At 39.3% G+C, this 20,891-nt stretch overlaps 1 pseudogene; it reads left to right on the top strand.

Moving 5' to 3' along the window:
• The first annotated feature begins 1,410 nt into the window (after positions 1-1,410).
• Positions 1,411-1,715, top strand: LOC105525820 (annotated as a pseudogene).
• The last annotated feature ends 19,176 nt before the right edge of the window (positions 1,716-20,891 follow it).

Genomic DNA, 20,891 nt, shown 5'->3' with positions numbered 1-20,891 from the left:
GTTATAAATTTTTTCCAATTTTATCTCCATGTGGATCTCTACCTTCTTCCTCCTATAATAAACACGTTCATTGTAGAGCAAAAATCAACTTGTACCCAAGAAATATGCAGCCTCACATTGATACGTGAATGTCCATTCATTTGGGTAGGAATGGCAAGTATTTATTACTGGGAAAGAAGAGACGCATACAAAATTAAGTGAATATGCATGAATAAGTCCCAATGCTTATATGACATTAATAGGAAGAAGTTGAGTTATGTCTGAAAATGTATCTTGCTGTGTACAAGCATGTATGTTTATTCTACATAAAGCATCTGTGCTGAGGACTTAGGAGGCTTTTATTACTAGTGTTCTATTTTTTAAGGAAATATTAACAATCATTTTCAAATACATAGAGTTCTAGGGAGAATATATACATTATGTATGTGCCTTAAAATTAAATCATTTTTCCTGGCTTTTAACATTTGAATGATAACCTAGATGACAGGTTGATGGGTGCAGCAAACCACCATGGTACATGTATACCTATGTAACAAATCTGCATCTTCTGCACATGTATCCCAGAACTTAAAGTATAAAGAAAATTTGAATGATAAAGCCCTAAATAGCTCAGGGTGTGAAGAAAGCCTTTTATCTTCATGTTTCTGCTGCCCCTTTTCCTCATCTGTACTAATGAGAACCTAAAAGAAACAGGTCTGAAATTAGGATATTATTATTATTAGATTGGTAGTGCGGGATTGTGATTCCTTAGGAGGCTGAAAATTGAGAGCTGCGCTGAAAGGGAAGTAGAACAGGTGCACATAGTCATCTCCACTCCCTGAAATATGAAGATCCCATTGATAGGAAATTTGACTCAAGGAAACATTCAAGCTACTAATTTGAATTTTCTGTTTTAAAGATCATAGTCTATGATCTATGGCTCCCTTTTCTTTGAATTTTCCTTCCTCCTCCCTTTTAATGTCTAGTGACCCCTGCTATATGCCAGATATTGGGCTACATGGTGGTAATATAAAGCCTCACAAGCCACGGTCCATGCCCCAGGAATGTGTGCTTCTGTAGGAGGGACAAACAAGTACATTGAAGCAGAGTCAGTGGTGCACTAAGTGTTAGGCTGGAGAGGTTGTGGAGTGCTCTTGGGACATAGAAGAGTGGCAGCTAACTCTCTCTAGGGGCAGGTTGGTGAAGTTCTTTAGAAGAAATGATACAGTTTTGAAAATAAGTAGGAATTAGCTAGAGTAGGGGTTCTTAACCTGTCATCCACTGATAGCCAAGGATAGGGTTCAATGTGTTTATGAATGTTAGATGGGAAAAAAATCCACCTTTATTTTCATTAATATTGAACTACAGTTTAGCATTTCCTTCTATTACAAATGTAGAAAACTGGCCAGCTATGCTGCTGCCACTGTCACTATGGCCCATTACAAAGCTGCCAACTCGAAGTGTGAGCCGTTCCAGAGGTACTTGGAGAAGTCAGGTGTGCTGGACACGCTGACCAAGGTGTTGGTATGAAGAACCAGAGAAACCTAACAGTGCTTTGGATTTCCTAAAGCATCACTTAGGAGCTGCTACCCCAGAAAATCCAGAAATAGAGCTGCTTCACCTAGAACTGGTCAAAATGAAAGAGAAATATAAAGCTACTGTAGAAAAAAATAAAAAAACTGAAAGCACAGCTTGCTCAGTACGAACCACCTCAGGAGGAGAAGCGTGCTGAATAGGATTGTTCTCAGTTGAAAAGACATGGAAAAACGGTTTTGTATGACTTGAATACTTTGTATAGTATGTAATCTTTTCCGAACGGATGCTATAGAACTCTTTTAATATGTTTAAGTCACCTATCACACTCTGTTATAAACACATAGAATCATCAATAAAAACTCAATATAACTTTCTTTGGGTCTTAAAGCAGGAGAATCCGAAGTAAATCCCAAAAAAAACTAAACACAGCCATCTAACTCCTTACCTTAAAAGCCATTCTGTTCATTAGTCTGATTAGGAATGACGGCACTGGTTGTATTTTAGCCAAGGCAGTTTAGCATGGAGCTATTCCTTGGTGTAGTTCAGGACATGAACATAGGTACAGTCATTCTTCGAAGGTGACACTGTTGTATACATTCCCTATAGGCAGTTGGAGAGATCCGTGTGACACAAGATGCTTTTGTATGGGTTCCCATGAATCTTCTGCTCTTGTTTGTGTAACATGGAACAAATAACTCTTCTTTGCCACCACTTTGCCTTAGATAATTGTGTGTGTGTGCCAGCTTGAACTCTGATACCACATTTTCCTTCTATGCAATCATGCCTTGTTTGATAATCTTGCATTGCTTTGCTCTGAGCTTTAGTGGGTCCTAGCTGCACACTGACCTTTCTGTGCTGTTTTTCAATTTGCCTAATAACAGCAGTTACCCTGATTGTAATTTATGTAACTTTAAACAGGATCACACTGTACCCCCTGCCTGCCTTATTTGCTTATTGAGCATAGAACAGAGGCAATATACAACCCTGGGTTCACACACAAGCTGGGATGAGAAGAGGAATGAGCCATATATTGTGGAAAATCATAGTTTGTAGGTATAATTATATAGTGCTTGTTTCCCTCAAAGTATTTTTCTAGCCCTGAATTCATTTTATCTTCATTATCCCTATGAAGTAGGTGGGGACAAGTATAAGGGGAAGTTGGGTGCTGAATTTTTAGGCCAAAGACTGATGTTTATATAAATCATTCACTAACTGTAGAGCCTTGGGCATATCAGTGAACTGCTCTGAGATTTACTGTCTCCATCTGTTTAATGAGAAGAATATCTGTGATGCTTACCTCACAGGGCTGTTGTGAGGGTCAAATGAGAATGTATGTGAAAGATACATAAATGGTAAAGCACTATATTCTTGTTTGTTAGTCTTTTTTCCTTTCTTTGGGTAGACCTACAGTCGGATGTTTTGTTTTATTAGTCACTTATTTTCATTATTGATAGACCATCATTTTACAGATGTATTCCTATTTCATGTATTCTCTCCCTGTTGTTAGAGAACCTATCTTTGTTTTTGGTCAAAACACACATAGAAAACAAAATGATCCAATGAAAACTGGTTTAACTAGCAAAAGCCTTTGCACCTGTTGGAAACTATGACCAAGTCAATTATAACGGCATTTAAATCAGTCATGTTAGTAGGAATGTGGCAAAGACTGGTACCACTTCTAGTCACAAGTTTGCTTTTGGAGGGGGGCCAGATACTATTGGAAGAACATTCGCTTGAATAGATTTCTCTTTTACCAATTTGAGTGCCTCTACATGGGCAGCAGTGGACTAAGTGCCGGGTGTGATAAAGAGGAATGACTTAATTACGAGACATGTATATAATCAAATACAGTGTGAGTTAGGACCTGTGACAAACCGTTATAATAAAACATGGCCCCATGAGGGTTTTGGAAGAGAGAGAGAGACTTGGCTTCTTTAGTTGGTATGACAGTTGGTAGATACAGGTCGAAATTTTTTTTTGTGGCATCCAATCCTCATGTGCTTTTTAGTCATTGGATTAATATTAATGTTTCTGTCAGTAAGCCAGGTGACTGTGACTGTCTTTTGTACCATCCTTTCTGAACAGAATGGCAACATGTGGGTTGGATAATCACACTTCTAGGTGAAACTGACTTGCTTAAACTGCTGTACCAGTTAGTTTAATCTATTTAAGTTATTTAAGAATTCAGGATCAGCATAGCCTACAGAGGTCCTCTCCAGCATTTCTGTCAAGGATTTGGATGAAGACAATATACAAGAAGATGCTTGATGGAAGAGAAGATGGATTCCATCAGTTAAGCTCCTGCTATGCTTCAGCTGCTTTGTCTATAAAATATCAACTTCACATCTTGCCTACCTCACAAGGTTGTTGTAAGAATCAAATTAAATATAATGGATGTAAAAGTGAAAAAAATAAATGTAGAAAACAAGCTACAGTAATATTAACATACTGGTGACAACGTCACCAATAGAAATCATAGCTATTTTCATATGTCATCCATATCAGATATTGTAGGTATTTCAAAATATCCCTTACACTCATCCCTGCTTTAAAATTATAGTAGTAGAACCACCACTGGACTTTATTAATGTATTAACAGAAACTATACATATTATCATACCAAATATTGGTGTTTATATTTAATTGCTTTTAATATTTTGACAGCTGAATTTCAATATAAATTGATTTTCTTTGTAATTCTACATGCTTTATTCTTTATTTTATGTATTTAAAAGTATTATACTAAGAAAGGTACATACGCTTTAGGTATATAGCAGATTGGCAGTGGGGTCCATAACACAGTGAAGATCAAGAACCCCTGAATGGGGAAGAGGTTGAGGAAGGGGTGCTAGTTATTCCAGGAAGAGGAAAAGCTTCATGGATGTTTCAAATTATACATAATGTGTCTTTAAGGCAAATGTTGATCGGTATGAAGACAAAATATGTACATAATTGTTTTGTGAAACATAGTGAGTAATATATACTCACCATGTTTTCATAGGAACATGTTGCTGGGGAGCAAACTCATTAAGCATATTAATAGCTCACCACGAATTTCTGAAGCTGACAATAAAGGTCCATCATGACATCAGACTCTGCAGCAGGTTGTGCTGTGATAAAAGCCCAAGAAAGATGCCTGAAATACTTACTTGCTACCTTTTCTTATGTGGTTAGAATGCTAAGGATCATCTAAGAGCAACCAACATTTGCCTTACATGCATTGTAATGGTTATAATAGGTGCTGGAAATACAGAGTATGCTAAAAAGTTATCAAACATTAACAGAAGCAGCAGTAGCTGTGGAAAGAGTACTTGACCAGGAGTCCTTAGCTTCAGGCCACAGCTTCAAGTCTGACACTAACATCTGTGTCACCTTGTGCATGTTTTATTATTGGTAAAATGAAGATAATGACTTCTGCTCTAACTTGTAAATTTGCTCTAAAGATCAAATGAGTACGTCAAGATGCTTAGAAAGGTTTGAAACATAATACATGTTATTGATATGGAAATAAAGGTGAAATATCAATATTATAACATTTTATGTTTTGAATATAGAAATAAAGTAAAATTTTCTATCCTTGTATTATAAAATATATTGAAGAGGAAACCTTTTAGACATAGTATTTTAAAGACCTCTATATGTATAAAATATAAAATGTAAATGTAGCATATGAAATATCTATAACATAAAATTCTTACAAGACTGTAGACAATGAAACGTGTTATCTTAAGTTGTTAGATAACTCCATAATAAAATCACTTTCTTATGGCTGGCAACAAGCTTTCAGATATGACCTGTAGCATAAGACAGCAGTGAATTTATGTATGTGCTATTTAGATTTAGTGGCACTAAGATCACAAGGACATACATATTTAATTAGTGGAGTACATTCAATTCTAAAATTTAAATCACTTTCTCCAAATAAGCTGGTTCTTCACAGGAATCATGCAGCAAATGTTGACAAATATTGCAAATAATGGGAGAAAGACACAAATCTTAGGATTTTTCTTCCCCAAAAAATCTGTTCTTATTAAGATGCTTTTCATTATAACTTGGCAGGGCAGGATTTAAGTACCAACCTGAGTCTTCCATTCTCTAGGTCAAGGTTGAAAGTTTTTTCTACAGTAAAACACATGTTTCACATTCTTGGTGTTGCCATATAAATCAAACAAAGAGAACTGCATTCCAATTCTCTCCATTATTACAGAAGCATACAACTTACTAACCAGAACATTCTTCCATTTTTAGTTTGAAGTGTTTTTCAACTTCAAGTATGCTTGGAAAATTATTAAGCCAAGGCTATTGTGAATATATCTGTTAGACTTTTATTCTATATAAATTATCTAAGCCAAATGGAGTCCAAAATACTGACCCTTGACTGCCAGTTAGAATAGTCCCTAATCCTCAATCACGTGCTGAAAGAGACAAATGAGCTAGATTTGAGTTTGAAAACTACCACCTCTGAATAAAAAGAAAAACAATGAAGCTGAATATGCACTTGAGAAAGACACAGTTAATGCAAATGGTAGAGAAATGTGGAATACTATTCTTGTGTTCACTGCTTCCCGAGTACAGACACTTGTACCAAGATACAGAGACACACACTTATAAACTCACACATATGGATCAGAATGACTAAACATTTTTAAATCAGGAGAAGCAAAACCCAGTAGATTCTCCCCGACAGTCTGTAGAGTGCACACACACCCACTAACACATGCCCTTGACCAGTGTAAGATCCAGAAGTGCTTAAACAATTTTGTAGGCATAAATTACAAATTAATGAAACCTGCCGAAGACAGACACATAAAGACACACTGTTCAAGATATAAGCATTGAAGCAAGGCAGACACCTGAGAAAAACAGTCAGAAGTTCCCAAACTGAAAATATTGTATCATGGACATTCAAGTAGATGAACAATTCAGGGTGAACAGATTTGTATCGTGGGGCCAGAGCAGAGGACGGGTTTAGGCACCACAGTGGTCCCTAAAGACCATTCCTCTTAGCGTCCAAATTTCTAAAAATTAAAGCTTAATGGTTCTAATTCTTTATAAGATTGTCCTTTCAGGGGGCAAAACATTGATCAGTGGTCTCAGTCTTGCCAGCTGGCTTCAAGGACTCTGCCCCCAACAGTTCCTCAGCATCCTCTCTCTTTCCATTCTCTTGAAGAAGGGATGCTCTGTTCATTTCACGTGAGCTTAGATTTACGAGGTGCTGAGAAACAAGAGTGTGGGGCCCTTCAAGTTGTACTCCCAGATGTAATGCTACAAGTGAGCCAACACAGGATCTTAGCATTGGCTAACATGTTTGTGCTACAAAGCTCGTTTGTTACGGGATCCAAATGGATGCCCCAGTCAAAGCAAAAACAAAGCAACAACTCAAAAAGTCTTCCCTCGTTGCCCCCAAAATAGCCCATTCCTTTCTGAGTCCAGGCTCCTGAATGCACATGAAACTGTGTAGCCTTGACTGGGGGGATCGGCACTCCCTCCTCAGCTGGAGGCTGCATTCAGAAAGAATGGATTTTTTCCGGCTTCTGATAGTCTGAGATATTGTGCCTGTCACTCAGAGGCTGAGCAAAATAGGGTTCAAAACAGAGAACAGAGATGTATAAACAGATGCAAGACAGTGAGAAGAGTGTACTGAGTAGGGAGACGAAAGAGATTGGTATCAAGCCTTATCCTGGGATAGGCCACTCTCTGTTCCTGTAAAAAGCTCCTAGGCTATTTTAATTATAAATATTTATATCTATGGAAGCAAATTCAGAAGGATTTATATCCCAGGGGAGTGCAGATCAATAGATCTAAGCAAACCTCATCTCCAGGCTGACTACTTAACACTGTTATCACTGATTAGGGCTGCTTGGCCCTCTGGGAGGGTGTCAGTTCCCCTCTTGTCCTGCATGGGTCCACCCCATTCTTGGCCCCAAGAGGAAATCAATAACAGGATGCAGGGATCGATACACAGGACATCTGCTTGGCTACAGTGGCTCACCTTAGGATCGGAGTTTGGTTAGCCCTTGTCTATCCCGCAAGCCCCTATTCCTTCCCCCAACCTCTCCATCCTTCCAGATCTGCTGGAGCATTCCAATTTTGATCTTTAGCTCACTCACTGAAATCGGCCCAGATGCTGCTGCCTCTCTTGAGCAAGACATAAAGACTTGGTTAACATTTGCCTTACTTTCCAAAAGTAAAGAAACTTACCTGACCTCAAGGATTGAGTCACAGTCGATTTCCTGCTTCATGGCCCGGGGCATGCTTTCTGCTGCTGACTGTCTGGCCACCAAGTACTGTGGGAGCAATTGGAGCTGGCTGGGTTACTGTTCCAGGTTTGCCTGCGTCTCCCTATGCTTGGTCTGCAGTTGATAGATCCTCTGCTCCTGAAGCATCCAGCTATTGACCCGCCCAGGGAAAGAAAGAAAAAAATGGAAAAAAAAAAAATCAATTAATACTAACCGGCTTAACAAAACCCTGCGTAGCACAGGCCTGGAGCATACAGAGTAGGAGTTGGGATGGTCTCAGTGGCAACAATGAGTGTGGGGACAGGCTCAGCCAGCTAGAAAATCTGATGTTCCAGGGACAGGAAGCCAATATGGTAGGCGTGATCACACACACACACATATTCTCATTCTCTCTCTCTCTCTCTCTCAGCAGCTTGGTCTGACATGCCCTAGTCTGAGAGCAAAGAGGACAGTGCAGGTACGTGTTCATTGTGAACTGGTGGAGGGCAACACATTCACCAAAACAGAAGAGGGGCTGCAACCATACTCATAGAACCGGTGGATATTTTTGTTTTCTGGGGTTTTTTTTTGGGTGGGGGGGGCAGGGGTGGAAGAGGAGGAGACATTGTTTTGTTCTGAAAAGATAATACCATTTACGTGTCGCAGGAGAGTTCCTGAGGCATTTCTTCGTGCGTCTCCCTATCCCACCACCACATACAGGCACACATGAAGCTCTTTTAAGGGGAGCAAGAAAATTGGGGAGCACCATACCTCAGCTGCTAGGCCCTCTCTCTTCTGCAGGAGCTGGCTTTGAAGGCTCGGGATTTTTGCATCTCGCTGTTCCAGCTGTAAAGAGTTTACATAGGGAGGGAGCAAGGAAGGATCATGAATGTCAACCAATGAGCAATTAGCATGACAAGACTAAAGTATTGATCCACTAAAGCTCCCCGCACTGCTGTAGCCCCAGAGGTAGAGCCGCTCCCCTGTCACTAACTCTGATGGTGCATTTCGGAAGCGTGTATCGTAGGACTGGCTACTTTTTGTATCCCTGATCCCCTTCTCAGGGCAGGGGAGGATGGCACCTTCAGGCTGCCCATCTGCAGCTATCATAGTAGTCTCCATCCCTGGGCAGAAAGCTGCAGAGAAGAGCATAAAGAATGTAAAGATTTTGGCTGTCCTACTTTATTCATTTTTTTAAAATGCAGCTCCCTCCTGATGGCACCAGGCATTTCTATGTATTGATTGGAAAAGGGCTAGGGCGAAATCCTGGCCTGACAGCTGGGGCTGGAAGTAGTGTGGTTTTCCATTCTGCATGGTCAGGGGCAAAGTGACTTTCACAGTACCAACTTCTGGCCAATCCAAATACACACTTACTGTGCACATAGTACTCATTTTAGTCAGTAAGGGTCAAGAAGGGAGAGGGAAGGATGTTATTTCACTGAAGAGACAACCTTATTCCTAGGTGTAAGGCTATCATACACCGAAAGAGAAAATGAAGGAATTTTCAACTTCGCAGACATGGTGTTCAAATGACACTAGCTAGGTGAAATATTACCTCTCTAAGGTTCTTCATTCTTGCCATTCATTCCCTCCTTTGTTACTCTTGGTTATAGGCACACTAGCCTTTCATCATGTTTTCTTTTTCCCCTATCCATCCCGTATCTTCACAAATTTATTTCTTAAGTTGCTCTCCTAATTTCTTTTCATACACTTCTTTAAAGACTCCCTAGCATTCCATCTCCTTCAGGAAATCTCCCAAGCAGTGGTAATTATGCATTCGTGTGTGAGCTTCTACTTGTGCCAAAAACTTCTTTAGCAGTGGGATATCATAATGAACAATATGGTATGGTCAGTACACTTAAAGATATGGTCATTATATTTAAAGATATGGTTATTATGGTCATTATATTTAAAGAGCTTACAGACTAAATGAATCATGAGCCATTCACTGACAGCAAAACTATCTATCCACCCAACTACCCAACCAACCAGCTAGCCATCTATTCATTGATACATTCAATTTGTGCTTATCAAGAACTTCCTATTACCAGGAACTACTCTTTGCTAAAAATAGGATGATGTGGCAGAGACTTGAGTGCCTGCCAATAACCATTTTCTCCTCTTCTTCCCAGGCTCACAGATAATCTGTATTTCCCAGCTCTTTTACAATGGGGCCTTATGACTGAGCTCTGGCCAATGGAATGTAGGTGGGAGAGAGGCATGCCTGGGCTGGCTTATAAAAACCTTCCTCATGGCCCTTCCTTCTCCTCCCTTCCAATGTGACCCTTGATGGTGACATGCTGAAGATGGGGTGCAACCTGGGTCTTTGGGGATCCAGTTGGAGAAGAGTGCCCTGACCCACTTTGGACTATGGTGAAAGGAATCCAATTTTAATATTGTTAAACAGCTGAGATTTTAGGATTGTTTATGTTAGTGTGAGTGTAGAAGCTAACATTACTTTTACTGACTAACAAAAACACAAAGCAAAAACAGATATGGCCCCTGCCTTCACAGAGCCTGAAGCCCAGTGGGTGAAAGAGGTATTAATAAAATCACGACAAATAAAAGAAAAAACACAATTGTGATAAGTATAATAAAGGATAGGTATCTGAGGCAACAAACATGAGCCAGAGGAAACTCAACCTAGACAACCACCACGATGCAATGATGTTGAGATATGAAGGGTGAATACTGAGAGAACACAGGGGTGTTCCACTAAGAAGGAACAGAACGTGGGAAGTTGATATGGTAAGGAGGAGTAAGGTACAGTCCAGAAACCAAAAAACCCCAGTATGAGTAGAACACAGAGAATGAGAAGGACATGATGCAACATGAGACTAGAGAAATAGTATGGACCCATCCATTCAAGGCCTTATAGATTTTAGATTTCAGTGTCTGTCCTAAGATCACTGGGGAGCCATTCAAGAGTTTTATGCAAGGTTGGTAACAAAATCTTGTATTGTAGAAAGGTCTCTTTGGCTGCAAGCATGAAGAATGAATTGGTAGCTCCATTTCCAGCCATATGGTGGGTAGGCCAGATAACTCAAAAACTCTTCCACCAGAAAGTTATTTTGAATAAAATAGAACACATATTCTTTTAAGTATAGGGCTAAGCTTGCAAGTAGAAAACTCCCCAAATGCCAGGTACAAAGAGGGAACCGAAACAAAATCAGTAAGCTGTGGGACGTGTATCTGCCTTGAGGAGAACTGCCCAGACTCAGTGACTACAGGGATTAGGTTTTAGTACTCACATGGGGACAAGGGTCCATGAAAACTAGCAAGGGGAAACTGAATCCTCACATAAAACTAGACCCTTAAAAAGATGGCCTAAGAGGAAAAAAATCCATCTATTATCACAACAGTGCTTGTCTTTTCATGGTGCATAGGAAGGAAACAAATGTCCTTTGAGAATCTATGACTATGCTTTACAAGGTAAGGGGATTTATAGTTACTATCTACCAAATTGAGAAACCTCTAGGCTGAAAAACTAAAATCAAACTTAGTCTCAGGCCAGGAATATCCCTGTGGCATTTGGCAGGAGCAAACCCAAAATGCTCTGGAGAGCCACACTTTCACAAAGGGCACCAAGAATTTCTGTAAATAAAGCCCTGGTGAGGATGTACCCACACATTACAAAACCAAAGACCAAGAGTGAATGTAGATAAAGTAAATAGCAGATTTATACCTTTGAGAACTTCAGGTGATAGAACAATCTGGTAGAGACTACAAATAAGTATGCTTAAAATGACTAAAGACATAAAGGAAAGTGTCATGCAAAAATAGCAAAGCATTTTGAAGGAAAAAAAAGAGAATAAACTAGAGGAGGATAAAAGTCATGCATTCAGATCAAGAATGCAACTTTAGACCGGGCATGGTGGCTCACACCTGTAACTCCAGCACTTTGGGAGGCCGAGGTGGGAGGATCACTTGAGACTAGGAATTTGAGACCAGCCTAGGCAACATAGGGAGACCCTATCTCTTAAAAAAAAAAAAAAACAAAAATTAGCTGGGTTTGGTGGTGTACCTCTGTAGTCCTGGCTACTCAGGAGGCTGAGAGGGGAGGAGTGCTTAAGCCTAGGAGATAGAGATTGCTGTGGGCTATGATCTCACCACTGCACTCCAGCCTGGGTGACAGAGTGAGACCCCCATCTCAAAAAGAATGCAACTTCGTCCCAAATGTGTGGGACTCTTGGTATGATACCAGGATTTAGGAAGGGATCATACTGTTTTCTTTTCTCTCTTTCTGTTAAATGTGTTATTTATATGGGACAAATCTCTCGCTTGCTCTATCAGTGACATCAAATATATAAGGGCATAATGATGGCTCCAAAGCAAGAAACACTTTCCATATTTAAAACTGATGATCAGCTCATAAGATATTCTCTCTGTTGTGGTTGTTGAAATGTCTCATAAAGGAAAATATCATCTCAGTGTGATTTCTTTGCTTCTTTGCAGGGTTCAGCTCAATGTTCTCTCTCCAGCTGGGCACAAATTGAGGACACTGGCCTTTTCAACGGTGGACAAAAAGCCATAATGGGAGGGAGGTGGCAAGCATCAAAGGAAAGCTCAAAATAAGGAAGTCTCGTTATTTTACCAGAAACTACTTTTTCTTGTTACTGTTTCAAAAATTATTCCCATGTCTCACAAAATAACTGAGAATAAGTAATGTACTAACCTCAAGAGGTTACCCAGTCAGCCTGAGCTGCTGCTCTGGATGAACCAAATCCTAGCATATTTCTTTATGGACCCAGGCTAAAGTTGTAGTGAGGGTTTTTGGTAGTGGAGAGACTTAGATGGAACTAGATGATTCCAAGCTCAGCTGGAATCAGGTCAATTTCACTCGCTTCTGTCTTACGAGACATTTATCAACATCACCATCATGATTATCTTTTATTGAAGTTCAACTATCTGCCTGACCACATGTTATTTCATCTTATTGTCAGAAAACCTCTGCAGAGTGGGTATTAATATCCCCACTTCTTGGATGAAAGATACAGAAAAATGGCCGGGCGCGGTGGCTCAAGCCTGTAATCCCAGCACTTTGGGAGGCCGAGACGGGCGGATCACGAGGTCAGGAGATCGAGACCATCCTGGCTAACCCGGTGAAACCCCGTCTCTACTAAAAATAAAAAAACTAGCCGGGCGAGGTGGCGGGCACCTGTAGTCCCAGCTACTCCAGAGGCTGAGGCAGGAGAATGGCGTAAACCCGGGAGGCGGAGCTTGCAGTGAGCTGAGATCCGGCCACTGCACTCCAGTCCAGGCGACAGAGCGAGGCTCCGCCTCAAAAAAAAAAAAAAAAAAGAAAGATACAGAAAAATGAAATGACCCAAATATTCTCATCTTAAGTTAGAACCAGGGATAGGATAAATGCCCTTAGCCCTCCTTAGCAGGTTTAAATAGAGACAAAGTCATTCAGAGCCCTAAGAAAAGCAGGGGCTAATAGAGAACTTCTTTCTTTGCATGGTTTCAAAGCAAGTTGTTCTAAGCAGCCAAAATTAGGCAACTGAGTTCAACCACATTCATGTGTCTTCCAGCAGTGAATGCAGATTTACCAGGTAGGAAGAGAGATACTTCAGACAACAACAATTTGCAAAATTTGGTGCATCCAGTAGGGCTGCTTTCAATCAGGGCTGCTGATGAAAAGGTCAGGTTATCTGAGCCCCACTTATTTCTTCCCCACCGTAACATCCCACCTATCCACAGGATCTGCTTGTTGTTCCTTCAGATGTGTCCTGGGCTATTCACACCCCACCACCCCAAGATCATCCTGTTCTAAGCCACCACCAAGCACAGCATGCCCCAGAAGCCTGCTAATGGGCATTCCTGCCTCCACTTTGCAACTTACAATCAGTCCTCCCCACAGCAGCCAGCTCCATCTTTTACCATTGAAATCAGATAATGCCACTCCCTCACTCAAAACCCTCCAAGGGCTTCCCATTGCACTTTGACTAAAATCCCACCTCTTTGTCAAGGTCTACTCAGCAAGGTCTGCCCTACCTCTTGTCCTTTAGGTGTTTGCTCAAATACCATCTTCTCAGAGACTACACACCTCAGAGGCAGATCCCATCACCTTACCCTGTATGTTATCTTGCTTTTGAACAGTAGATCGCAGTGACCAAGCACAGTGCCAGGCACAAGGAAACTAAGCAATATTTATAAGAATGAAGAAGTGAATTCCATATCTTCATTGACATCCATGACTTCTAAGACAGAGGAAATGAGACACCTGAGGACTAAGAAAACTTACTATTAATTGGTCTGCCCTGGAAAGAAAGTATTTGGCCTGTTGTCTCAAGATAGATCATTTACGTAAGGAAACCAGAATAAATACTATTTTTTATGTGTAACTATGGGTGAAATTCGACTGATAAAAATAAAAGTCTAGACTAGTAACTATTTGAGCTTACTATTTACGAAGTTGCAGTGTTTATAATTATGTTTACATCAATATAGTATTTTCTATTTTCAAAAGCACTTTACTATATATTAACTCATCTTTTTTCAAAACAACTTTATGAAAGAGACAAGTATTATTCTCTGCATTTTACAGATTTTAAAAAGTGCTAATGGCACTATAGCCAGTGAGTATCAGGTCACAATATGGCCTGGCAAACCTGAAGGCCCAAAGACTAACCTTACGAGGATATTTTCATTTATGTCACACTGGGAAAAGGACAGATAGGATACACAGAGGAAAGGCTTTTGTTTAGGGTGGTATATGATGTTTCTGTAGGGTGGTATATTTGTTTCCTAGGGTTGTCATAACAAATTACCACAAACTGGATGGCTTAAAACAACAGAAATGCGTTTTCTTACAGTTTAGGAGGCTAGATGTCCAAAATCAAGATGTTGGCAGAGCTACGCTCTCTTTGAAGGCTTTAAGGGAGGATTTTTCCCTGCCTCTTCCATCTTCTGGTGGCTCCCGAAATTCCTGGCATTTCTTGGCTTGTGGCAACATCACTGTAGTCTCTGTGTGTCCTTTCTTCTTCTTATAAGGACACCAGTAATCAGATCTAGGACCCATCCACATCCAGTATGACCTCATCTTAACTAATTACATCTGCAAAGAGCAAATAAGATCACATTCTGAGATTCTGGGTGGACAAGAATTTTGGGGGGACATTATTCAACCCACTACAGATCGGCAGTATGAAACTGTAAACATCACCTTCCTGTTCATCCTCAGTTTCTGTATGTTCCTTAAAAGAACAGGGATCCTATATATTTTCTCCTTGCATTTTGTTCTCTCCTCTGCCTGTGACTCATACCACCACTGGCTCTTATTCCTGTCTCTTCCCCTTCCAGTAATATTTCTGTAACATTCTGTATGGATGAATCACACAAACATGCACATTATGAATCCATGCAACGATACAACTTGGTTTTCATTAGAAACTTTTCTAGGATATAGATTCCAATAATGTTCCAAAAATCAGATAAATTCTAGCTAGAAGCATAATAGCTCTTAGGCAGAAGAGCAGCCAGTGGTTCCAGGCCATGGTAAAGGAAGGCTGGAGGAACAGTTCATCAATAGCTGAGTCATAGGGTTCCTATTAATAGTCATATAACTAGGATTGTTTCAATACAGCATTTAAGGTTTATAGTCTTTATGATGGTCTTTCTCATGCCAAAGGAAAGAATACTTAAAAGATAATGACTTATTTTAGAATCTCTTAGTACTAATCCATTTTGAGCTCCATTTCACAAGCTCTATTTCAAGTGAATATTTACATAGTGTTCATAGCTATGATCATATTGTAGCATCATATATTCATAGATATTGTGGTCTTTGACAGTCTCTCTTGTTATCTATTTCATTTTTCTTCCCTGGTTACAGAGGAAAACTCATACGTATAAATAATCACTTATGTTTTCTTTTCTCTGCTTGCAGTTTTGACTAGCTTATTTTCTCACTGAATATGGCTGTATTCAGTTCCTACCAATACGAAGAGACTACTGCTAAATATTTTTTTTAACCTATCAGAGGAAGTTCCTGGCTCTCTGGCCTTAAAATCCTGTCTCCATTTATTCTTGAATAAAAAAATTAGAAAGAAAACATGATATTATGCCTTACACATAGTAGGAATTCAATCAACATTTATTTCATTTGGAAATTGACAGCAATATTTTGATTTAAGTTGTACTAGATGAATAAATACAAATGGCATTCACTTGATGATGGCAAAATGGTGCTGGGACAACATCCAACAATGTGCAAATGTTCCAAAATAAATTCAGATAAATAAAAATATTACAAATAGGCCCATAAAATTACTAGAAGAAATAATGAGATAATTTTTAAAAATAATGTCAGAGAGATGTCTTTTCTAAATATAACACACAACCCAGAAGTCAAAACATAAGGATTTACAAATTCATCATCATAAAAGTAAAACAAATTTCTATATGAAAAAAATCATCATAAGTAAACAGAAAAATGACAAGCTGGGAAGAATTTATAATTCATGTAACAGACAAAAGGTTAATTTCTATAACATATGTATAAGAAGCTCCTATACATCAATATATAAAAGTCTAATAACCTAACAGAAAACAGGGAAATAGTTCATAGGAAAAGAAATAAAATTACTTTTAATCATATTAAGGAAACAATCTCACTCACAGTAAGAGAAACACAAATTAACTCGACACTGAGATACCATTTTATATTTAATATATTTGCAAAATCTCCAAACTACTGATAATACAATGAACTTGTGAAGGTGTGGTAAAATAGGTTTGTTTCATACATTGATGGTGGAAGTGGAAAGTGGCACAAATTCTATGGAAGGAAATTTTCCAAGACCCACTAAAATTACATGCAGCTATCCTTTTATCTAGCAAGTCCAGTTCTATGAATTTATCCTACAGATATGCCTGCACACATGTGAAACGGCACATGTAGAAGGCTATTCATTGCAGTTTTGTAATCGTAAAAGATTAGAAACTACCTAAATGGCCATCAGTAGGATGCTGGTTACATAAACAATGGTTTGTCCACACAATGAGATATCATGAAGCTATGAAAACATTGAGTATTCTCCTAAACAGAAATTCTTTCTTTGTAACCATTGCAGGAAAATAAAATAATGACAGGAGGGGTCAAGAAAGGTCTTAATATCTATGAAAATACATTGTAAATGAAAACAAAAAGGTGTAGAACAGGTTGTGTAGTGTGCTGTTTGTGTAAAATTGGACAGAGGAGCATACACATGTATTAATGTTTGCTAATATATGTACGGAATATCTAAAAGAGTACGCAAAAACTTATAACATGCTTCGCCTTTGGGAAAAGGAACAAGGTGGGTAGAAACAGGATTTTCACTGTGATCCTTTCGTACTTTGCTTTTTGAACTCTAAGGATATATTCTCTATTTAATAAATAAATATATTATAAAAATAGCTCTTACACATAGACATACCCATAACCACATGTATACCTAGATCAAACTTCATTTGATAATCAGACCTCAGACCCAGAAAGATGAATAAATCCTTGGCAAGTGAGGTTCTCGGCAACATTACCAGGCTATCGGGCTTTGGGAGTTACTGACATATTGACACCTGTGCTATAATTAGGGTAAGTGGAACTCACCAGTCAAACATACTCGTCTTCTGAATTCCTAGTACACACCAGGCACATTTGTTGAATTCAGAAACAAAAAACAATGAAGGATAAAATACAGGTTTAACAGCAAATGGCCTTTGCGGATAATCCCAAACTATTAGTAAAGTAAAAATCATCATCACAGTTGCTGTGCCCAGTAAGTCTGGAGACCTGACTTCCAACACTGGGTTGTCAGTTCACTGCATCACTAGTAAGTAGGGAGCCTGCACTAGATCACTTCTAATGCTCCCCCCAACTACATTTCTCCTGGAAGTATCCTAATTGCAGCATTCTTTACTGAGTGAATGACCAGTCTCTTCATATAGGGTTATGTCTAGGTCTTCACCTTCTCAGACCTGGAAAGACCTCAGTGTGTTCCCTAGGATCTGTCTGACACCTTTCCTCTTTGCCTTCAAATACACACAAGTCTTCCTGTTACCCAAAAAACCTTCTCTTGAGCCAATGGTCCATTTTGCTATCCCTCTATATCACTCTTCTTTTTCTCTGTCAAATTTCTCCAGTATGGGAATTATACTTCTCCCATGATTTAAATTGACTGATACTTCTATCTGTCTCTTTCCCTTATTGAGGTAAAATTCTCATAAGATACAATTAACTATTTTAATGTACAATTTAGGGGCATTAGTACATTCACAATGTTGTCCAGTTATCACCTCTATCTAGTTGCAAAACATTTCATCATCCTTCAAAGGAGACCTTGCACCTATTAAGCAGTCATTCTCTGTTCCCTCCTCCCCCCAGACACTGGCAACCACTAATCTACTTTCTGTCTTTATGGATTTGCCTATTCTGTATATTTCATATAAATGGAATCATACATATGCAGCCCTTGGTGTCTGGATTCGTTTGAGGTTCATCCATATTATAACAGGGGTGTCCAATATTTTGGCTTCCCTGGGCCACACTGGAAGAAGAATTGTCTTGGCCCACACACAAAATACACTAACCCTAACGGTAGCTGATGAGCTTAAAAAAATTACAAAAGAACTCATAATGTTTTAAGAAGATCACACATTTTGTGTTGGACCACATTCAAAGCCATCCTGGGCCACATGTGGTCTGCAGGCTGCATATTGGACAAGCTTGTGGGGACTTCTTTCTTTTTCATGGCTGAACAGTTCATTGAACAGATGTACTACATTTTGTTTACCCATTCATTCCATTGATGGGCATCTGGGTTGCTTCCACCTTTTGGCCATTGCAAATAGTGCTGCTATGAATATTAGTGTACACAAATTTGGTCAACCTGTTTTCAATTATTTGGGGTATATACCTAAGGAAGGGGATTTCTGGGTCACATGGTAATCCTATGTTTAACTTCTTGAAAACTTTTTGTGTCTGTTTTTGAAGCAGTTTTCTCAGGCTCAGGGTGCAGACATTCATGACAGGCTCTTTCAATCAACAAATATTTATTAAGTGTCTACCAAGGGACAGGCCCTTTGCTCAGACGTTGGGGGATTCAAAGGTGAGCAAGACAGTCTCTTCATTGAAGGGCCTCAGGGTCTGGCAAAAAGTAGATGGGGAAAAAATAAAACACAAACTGGGTCATGTGTTTCCAACAATAAAAACCCTCCAGAGACTTACCATGGCAACCATAAGAAAATCTAAATTCCTTACTGGAGCCTTCAAGGCTCTGTCTATGCAGTTGACCTCATGTAGTTTTCATGTGGGAAAAACTCTGCTTGCTCACTGCTGTACCTTAGAACCTAGAAGAGTAGTCCCTTCATGAATATTTGTAAAACATAAATCAATACAGAAATGGGTGAATGCCCTTCTGTTCTCCCCCTTGGGCTCTATGCTCTAGCCTTTGTTCTGTGCCTTGAATGTGCCAACTCATTCCTTTCTCAGGGTCTTTGCACATGTTGGTCCTTCTATTTGGAATGCTGGTTCCCAGATCTTCACATGGCTGTTTCCTTCTTATCATTCAGGACCTCTGACCACCCTAGCTCAGAGACACATCCAACTCCATGCACTTAAACATTATCCCATCTTATTTTTTTCATGGAACTTATCCATTCCTGAACATGCTTATTTCTTACTCTCCCTCCAAATTTAGGTCCTGTTTATATCATTTGCTGCTACATCACCTACACCTGGAACACATTAGGTGATTAATAAATATTGGCTGACTGATGAATAATTGCACTACAGTGGTGTTAAATGCTTACATTATGGTATGTACAAAGCCCAGTGTTGGCTCCAAGGAGGGGGTGAGCTAGGAGTAGTCCTGGGAACTGAGCTTCCAGTTTTCTACCTCTGTGTCCACCTGCAAAGCTTCTACAATTATCTCTATGCCCCAAACACACCTCTGTCCCATGCATACACCTATATTTCTGACTACTTACTGGACATTTCCAAATTATCATTCCCTAGCCCCAACAAACTGAATTTTTTCCTGCAAACTTAGGATCTAATGGCCTGCTTTGATATTTTCTTCAGCTGTGACATCAAACCATCAAAACACCAGTTCCAAAATAACTTAAAGAGTATGACTGGATTGCTTGTAATACAAAGGATAAATCCTCAGGGGATGGATACCCCATTCCCCATGACATGCTTATTTTATATTTCATGCCTGTATATATCCCATAAATATATACATCTACTATGTACCCACACAAATTAAAAATTAGAAAGTCAACAAAACCCCAAAATCATCAGTTCCTTCAATACTTCTAGTCTTATCTTCCATTACCCAAGAGAATCAATAGAGTTAGCCAGATCCCAAACACACTGGAAATAGCATGTTTTGATTTCCAAGTATGGCCTTTCCTTTGTCATTGCCTATCCAAAGTTTTCTAACACCGATATGAGGCCTTAACTAACTGTTCCAGTCCACATTTATTTGGCCTTCATGGGACCTCCTAAAGCCTGTAATATCTTTCATTTTGGTATTTAATAAACATGACCTTGTTTAAATAGAAATATTTCACTCATTTACTCCAAAGAACAGAAAATTCTTGAAATATAGGCTGTTTAAAATCTCCTTAATATCCACAGCCTCTCACACAGAGCTATACGCACACAGTACACACATAGGCAATATCTTAATGAGTAAACAAATATGAATACTGAGAAACAATGACAAAATTTATCACGGGCCAGGAAAAGATTTCCAGAGAGGCTAAAAGTAGAGATGACTTGTATCTTTGCTTTCTATAAATCCTTCTCACAGTAGTTCTCAATCCTGGCTCCATGTTAGAATCATGAGGCAATCTTTACCAATGGTAGGGCCCCATTCCTAGAGATTCTGATTTAGCTGGTCTTGTTTGGAGCTCTGGAGTCTTTTTCCAGAATCCATCATGATTTATAAAATGTTAATTATACATTTCCATGGATGCTTTCTTTTTTTCTTGAGTTTGTGGGTTTTATGTATGACAAACTATATGTCTGTCACAGTAAAGCAGGGGTTCTACTCAAATGTGAACTTTCAGTTTAGAATAATCTCAAGATGAAGTGTTTGGGGAAAACAGTGCTATGGTCTGCATATTTGTGCCACTCTAAAACTCATGCTAAAACTTAGCAGCGTT

The sequence above is a fragment of the Colobus angolensis genome, unplaced genomic scaffold, assembly GCF_000951035.1.
Source record: "Colobus angolensis palliatus isolate OR3802 unplaced genomic scaffold, Cang.pa_1.0 Scaffold116, whole genome shotgun sequence".
In the NCBI taxonomy this organism is placed as follows: Eukaryota; Metazoa; Chordata; class Mammalia; order Primates; family Cercopithecidae; genus Colobus; species Colobus angolensis.
This window is presented reverse-complemented; position numbering and strand designations above follow the sequence as displayed.